Raw genomic sequence first — 7,727 nt, 5'->3', positions numbered from 1 at the left:
TGAGTGGGTTTAAAAAAAAAAAAAGTGGTACAGTGCTGTAAATGAATTTGCTCTTACTTATGATTTTATTTCTTTTTCTTTTTTAAAGATTTTATTTATTGGGGAGCCTGGGTGGCTCAGAGGGTTAAAAGTCTCTGCCTTCGGCTCAGGTCATGATCTCAGGGTCCTGGGATTGAGCCCCGCATCGGGTTCTCTGCTCAGCAGGGAGCCTTCTTCTCCCTCTCTCTGCCTACTTGTGATTTCTGTCAGATAAATAAATAAAATCTTTAAAAAAAATAAAGATTTTATTTATTTATTAGAGAGAGACACACACATAGAGAGTTTGAGCAGGGGGAGGGGCAGAGGAAGCAGACTCCCTGATAAGTGGGAAACTGGATGTGAGGCTCAATTCTAGAACCCTGGGCTCATGACCTGAGCCAAAGGCAGATGCTTAACTGACTGAAGCACCCAGGTACCCCCCCTTATGATTTTCTTAATAATACTTTCTTTTCTCTAGCTTACTTTATTGTAAGAATACAACATATAATACATATAGCATAGAGAATATGTGTTAATAGACTGTTATGTTATTGGTAAGGCTTCTGGTCAATAGCAGGCTATTAACAGTTAAGTGACATGTGGGGTTTTGATTGCATGGAAAGTTGGTACCCCTAACCACCATGATGTTCATGGGTCAACTATATTTGTTGGATTAATGAGGGATTAGTATTAATGAAGTTGTTAAATGAAATGAAAACATATAATTAACCCCAAAGTTATAAAACATGTTCATAATGCTCCTGTGGGGGTCAAAGTTAAGATTTATTATGCAATATACATGTGTGCCAATAAGTGCTATTATATGAATGGAGGCTACTGCAAATTCTAGAATTATGAGTACTAAAATAATAAATGCAGTGGAACCTGGAAAGGACTAATTGGTATTAGGACTACTATGACTTTTCCATTTAGGTGAATTAGTAAATGACCTGCTATAATATTTGTTAAATATTACAGATATCAGTCAGTCAGTTGTATAGCAAAAGCTATGAAGAAAAAGCCTGATCGTTTCAATCATTACTAGTATAGGGATAAGTGGAACTGAAGGTAAAAAGCATGTTAGTGAGACTATAGCTTTGTGGCAGAAGCCAGTAATTATTGTTTTTGCTTATAATGGAATTGCTTTTCCTAACTTTATTAGAAGTTCCTTTGCCTCAGCCTATGATATTGGTTCTGTATTGAGGGTCTGTCCGTATTTTTGGTCTGCCCACCTAATGCCTGCTATTGGCGAGGCATTAGGTGGGCATACTGTGGATCCAATGATGGGTAAGCTGGCATGATATCTACTCTTAAACTGAAACCTTTGAAAATAGGCAATCTTCTTTCTCTCTCTTTTTAAGCAGGCTCCATACCCAACATGGACTTGAACTCATGACCTCAAGATCAAGTGTCACATGCTCTACCAACTGAGCCAGTCAGGTACCCTGAAAACAAGCAACTTTTTTTTTTTTTTAAAGATTTTATTTATAAGAGAGGGCACAAGCTGAGGGAGTGGTAGGAAGAGGGAGAGGGAGAAGAACCCTCCCCCACTAAACGGGGATCCTGGCTTGGGGCTCGATTCCAGGACCCAGGGATCATCACCTGAGCTGAAGGCGGGCATGTAACTGAGTGAGCCACCCAGGTGCCCCAACAAACCACCTTCTAAAGAGCAATAACATACATGATCCTACCTCACACAATGCAACTATTCTTCATATATATGAAATCCTTTCCCCAAAAGGTAACACTTCAAGTCCCACTAGTCACTATATCATCTCAGGGACAGTTATTCCTCTTCTAGTGTAGTGACAATCCTATCTTAATCCTATTTAAGCTGAGGATTAGATTGTAAGTTCAACATCGCAAAAATTTATATAAATTATTAGGGAAAAAGAAGGAAGAGAGAACATGGTTAATAAATATAATACAAATATTATACATATGATATTGTATATATAAAGAGCAAAGAATATATAGCTCTCTTTTTCTGCAGTTGGCCATGAGGATATGATTGATATTTATATTTTATTAACTATTTCAACTTTTCTTTTTTCCAAAGCTAGCAGTTAGGTTTTTTTTTTTTTTTGAAAGAGACAGTGTGAAGAGAGAATCTTAAGCAGGCTCCACACCCAGTACGGAGCCCAACATTGGGCTCAATCTCATGACCCTGAGATCATGACCTGAGCCAAAGTCAAGAGTCAGATGCTTAATGAACTGAGCCACCCAGGCGCCCCACTGTTTGTTTTAAATTTCTATTCTGTTTTATTTTTTAAACTTTGATTAGCTGGGATGACTTTAAACCTAAATCCTGAGGCCCTGGGAACCTTGGTAGCTCTGCTTGTACTGCATTGTTCTATCTTCCATGAACTTTTATCAGTAGATACAGCATTACCAGAAAAGGGATGCACTTCCCACAGTTTCTTCCTATAGGACAAAATATTACTCCTTGATAATCAAGAGCAATTATTTAAACACCACAAAAAACTTCCTTCTCTTCTTTTTTCTATTTATTTCAAGACTTAAACTGCTTAAAATGCGGATAAGGTCCGTATGATTGCCTCAACTTCAAGTTCAGTGGCACCAGTAATTTTGTCCCCTCTGGACACGTCCTTCCCTTGTGTACTAAGATAAACAAGTAAAGCCTAAATGTATGTATTGTGTGGCAAAACTTTTGTTTTGCAATTATATATAACAAGTGCCACCCCTACCAGACACATGAATTCTATCTCTGGAAGAACCTGTACCATGTGATGATTGCTGATTCAGAGCATGTACCATATCCAGTTCTTTAGTAGGAGGACACCCCTGCTTTGCAAGGTGTGACCTAGAAGTTGATGCTAAAACAGTCTTCACGAAGCAAGTATATTCTGTGAAGTCACCTGCTATTGTATGATGAGACATGAAAATATCACAGGTGTCAGCTGATTACCTCACTTTTTTTGGTCATAAAATGCAGTGCTTTGTCAAGAAGTAGAGCTGCTTGGAGTACCATCAGTACTGGAATAACTACAATGGCATTGCAATAAAGGTTTCACAGTCCCGTGGATGTTGTTGCTGACAGAACAGTGGTCTTTGTTGCAAGGTAGACAAGTGCTCGACAGTTTACTCTAATTATAATGCAGGCAGATGGCTGGATGGTTGTTGTGGAATCTATGGTTGCAAATAGGGCACACCAGCAATTCCTATACAGATAAACAAGAGTGACAAGAAAACTATGTTTTGCATCCACTCATTTGACCAAGGTCACTTTTACTTGGCCTACTGTTTAAATATTGGGCTGGCACTGAAAATGTGCTAACTGATATCCACAGAGTGGCTCACCCTGTTTACTTACTTGCTTGCTTGACTTCTGGTGAATATCTGCATACACACAAATATAACATACGAATTTCCACACTTTGTGTCCTTTCTGTGAAGTCTATTCCATCCCGTTCCCCAGGCCTTTTTGTCAGTGATCTTCTGTTCTTATTTTTTCTAAGACCCTTGTCCCTCAGCCAGCTCCTGCTCATCAATCAATGTGGATCCATATTTCATCTCTCCATCCACAAGAACTGGAAAATTGGCCATAACCCTCAAAAGTTCTTTCCATTCTGATGGTTACCTTTATGCTGTCTTTCAAAGCCACCAAGAATGTTGGATTTACATCTACATGGCTTTAATTCACATTGCCATTGTTTCTGCAGCCTGTTCATTTGGTAACTATTGTAATTTGCTATTTGTTTTAGATTTTTCTTTGTTAATATGGTGGTTGAATAGCGGGGATTAGAATGTTTTTACTTTGCTGTCTTCCTACAAATTGTTATGTGTAAATGCAATAGTAAGCACTTTTTTTTGGTATTCATTATAGTTTAAAAGAAGGGTGAAATACATTTATTTCATTTCAGGATCCATTGCATTCTGCCTTACTTAAAGAAGAATTTCAGGAAAATTAAATTTTCCATTTTGAAGGGGTCACAAAATGGGATTTCAGTTTAGAATATCTCATAAAATGTCAACAGAATAAGCCCAATGAAATGTCCTCCATTTTCTTCAATATATGTCAAATGTCACGTAAAATGAATGTATGACAGTGTGTTGCAGGCAGATTTTGACCTACAGTGTGTGTAGTAGCATTGTGGTCACAGGGATACATTCTAGTTGGTGTGACTTTTCTTATTTGTCAACTATAGGACAGCTCCAGATTGTAAAACACGTAAGTTAGACTCTGTTTTTATTATGTGGTATTACATGGAAGATACTGGGCTCATAGATTGCATTAAAATCAAAACATGTTTTTTGTTTTTTTGTCTGTAATACAGATACTCTTACTCTAATGGTGTTTGTTTTATGTTTATTGAGTTGTGTATGTGGCCTTCAGAAAACAATCACTGGGCTTTTAAAGGGGTAAAAAACCTGGCTTAATTATGTCTTCTCTTTTGATGAAGAATTTCTACTTGGTTATCAATTATGAAGCATCTTAATAAACAAGATGGGTTTACAGTTGTTCAAATATCCATTTCTTTGATTGTACAAATAGTAGTAAATGAAATAAAACTTCAGTAATGAAATAAGCTTGACAATTCCATTCAACTTAGAAATATAGTAAGTGAAATGATTAGTATACAATTTTTTTTCTACTGAAATGCATATTTTTCTAATGTAGTTTAGCTATATGCATTTGGTAAATAGGGAGGTGATGTCAGCATAACTTGGCATATATGCATATATCCTAGCATGCCAATTTTATAGCTGTCAGATGTAAACTTTTTCACAGTTGAGATAAAGTCTTAACAATTAGGCAGTCTTTAAGAAAATAGCCGAAAAATTCTGCAGAAGTGACTTCCTTTCCTGCAAGAAAGTGCCTTTCTGGTTTAGTACTAGCTGCAGGAAATAGAATGATCTCCTCTGTGTAAAGTTGTCTGGGGAAGCAGCAAATGCGGAAGCAGTGGGTGAGAATACATTTCTCCAATGTTGAAAAAAATAATGGAGAAGAATATACCATTCTTGGTATATTCTTGGTATATCCATCCCATTCACGGAATGAACTTTTAATTTTCACATAGTTGGCCTCTATTAAAAATGGATTCTGCAAGGGTCTGCATCTCAAAGTAGAATCACATGACCAAAGGTATAAGATTCAAAGAATGTACAGAGGATGATTTTAAGTGACAATGCCAGCAAGGCTTACCTGTGCTAGTGGATTTGTCAGAATTGGGATTGGTTTTGTTTGTCTTTTGGCTACAGACTTCTGTGGGTTTTGACTCTTCTGCCACCTGTTTCTCTCATAAGAACACGAGGTTTTTCAGAAAGGCATAGTTGGCCATAGAGTAGAAATGCCTCTACTTTGGCTAGGAAGATTGGAGGAAACCTCTCATTGTGAGGGACAGTGATTTTTAAAATGTCAGAGCGCTATAACCAATTTATCTTACAAGCTATTATGCAGATAAAATGGGATTACGTATGTGATTTATAACTTTTAAATCTTTTTATTTTCTTGTTAGGAGATCTTTCAAGAGTGAGAGTCTCTATTAAACCTGCTTTGTCATTTTTTTCTATTCAACAAACTTCCAGGAAGTACTATCTCTGTGTAAAGTACTGTGCTAGAAACTGTGGATAAAGGTAGCAAAATTGCCATGGTCCTGCCCTTGTGGAGCTTGGTGGGAGAAGTAGAGTTAAACAGCATAATCACAGAAATGATTGTTCAGTTAAAAGCTATGAAGGGAATGAACCTAGAATATACCGAGTAGGTAGTAAAACATCTTGATCTTGACTAGGGCATTGAGGTTGGCTCCTCTGAGGAGCTAATTATGAGCTGATTTTGAGCTAATTGAGGAGCTCCTCTGAGGAAGAGCTAATTATGAATTGGATTATCCTAAAAAGGGGTTAATTAGGTGAGCGTGGGTGTGTATGCATGTGTCCATGTATGTGCACATGATTGTGTGCATGCCCACATGTATAGGCTCATTTCAGACAAGAGCACAGGCTTACTGCAAATAGGGAAGCAGTGTGTACAGAGGACCTATGGTAGAGAAGAGGATAGACTCTGGAGAGAAGGCTCATGTTCCTGTGGTTCCTGGAAAGGAAGGGTGTGACAGGCAGGATCCAGACCTGGCAAAGCCTTGTGGTTGATGGTAATCATTTTGAACTTAAGCCTAAGAACAGTGGAACTCATTTAAGAATTTTAAGCCAAAAATTCAGATTTGTATTCTGAAAAGATAATTTCTTGCTGCTGAAAAGAGCAGACTATGAAAGTGAAAGAAAGTTCTTATGGAGTCTAGTTAGAGGGTATTGTAGTAGTGTAGAAAGTTTTCTTCAAGAGTGCCATGCTATCCCTGTTATTTTGGAATAAGATGGTGGCAATGGAAATGCAGAGATAGAGGAATTTAAGATCTGGAATCAACTGGACAAGTTATACTGGATATAAGGGGTAAGGGGAAGATAGTAAAGATTTTATCTCTGTTTTTATCTTGAGATATTGAATTACAGTGGTGTAGTTCATGAAGCTGAACACTGGATTTCTGGGAAAAGACCGTGAGTTTGGTCTTGGACACGTGTCTGAAGTATCTTGGAGATTTCCAAGTGAAGATGTTGAGCAGCAAGTTGGGTATAGAGATCTGGAGTTCAAGGGAAGGTTTAACTTGGGTTGGATATGACTTTGCGAACACTTGAATTGATTGTTCATTGAATCCATGTGCCCTATTAAGAATGCTGATGGAGAGACTTGACAGTCTGAAAAAATAAGGCCCACCTTCCAGGGACCATTAAGAACTGGGTAGAGGAAGAAGAACCAGCAGAGAATTTGAATGAACAGAGGAATAGGAGGAAGGTATGGCAGGACTAGAGCCAAGCAAAGTGAGGATTTCAGGAGCACTTGTTCTCTTTTAATGCTAATGGGAAGAAATGTTTTAAGAAAGAGGGACAGAGAAAAGAATTTATAGTGTAGGTTTCCTGTGTCTTAGTCTCTGTGGATAGAAATTGGCAATGTTTTAAGTTATGAGCTCAGTATAGACGTGGTTCCTGACACTTATAGGAAATCTACATTTTAACACTTCCTTGAGAATTACGTTCAATAGGATGGCTTTCTGATAAATAAGATAGCTCTTTCAGGTGTTTTATATATAGCAGGGCTACATTCAAGCTGTATGCCTCTAGCTGATGCTTATTGTTTTCTTGGTTAGTTATAATTCCCATTTGATATTTTGTAACTTAAAAATTAAATTATAAGGCTAACCACTATGAACACACATAATATTAGACATAGAAAGAGGAAAACCAGTTAATAAATAGAGATACATTCAGAAATAAAGGAAGAAGATATGTATAGACTCTTTTTTCTTTGTTTTTACTGCTGGTCAAGTGGCTGTACTTGGTATTTGTGACTTCTTTCTTTCAGTATCCATTCCATGTTATTTTTTTATGTATCAGTACCTCAGCTGATTAGATTTCTTTACTTGGTAGAGTGACTCAAAACCTTAATTCCTAAAGGGTCAAGGGATTAGTAGTCCTTTCTGTATTGGGTTACTGGTGTGTTCCATTAATGTTTACTCATTGGATGTTCACTTTCTGATTCCATATATACATCCCCTTTTCTCTGGTGTACAGAAGTAACACAATTTCCCCCTTAGTACTTAGGTTCAACTACCCTGGAAACATCAGAAACCTCATTTTAAGTGGCATGAAGAATCGAATGTGGCTGGGTGGTCATCTCAGCCTCTAGTTAAAAGGAGTCA

Source organism: Mustela erminea, chromosome 15 (genome assembly GCF_009829155.1).
Source record: "Mustela erminea isolate mMusErm1 chromosome 15, mMusErm1.Pri, whole genome shotgun sequence".
Taxonomy (NCBI): Eukaryota; Metazoa; Chordata; class Mammalia; order Carnivora; family Mustelidae; genus Mustela; species Mustela erminea.
The sequence above is the reverse complement of the archived record's forward strand: the minus strand, read 5'-3'. Positions refer to the sequence as shown.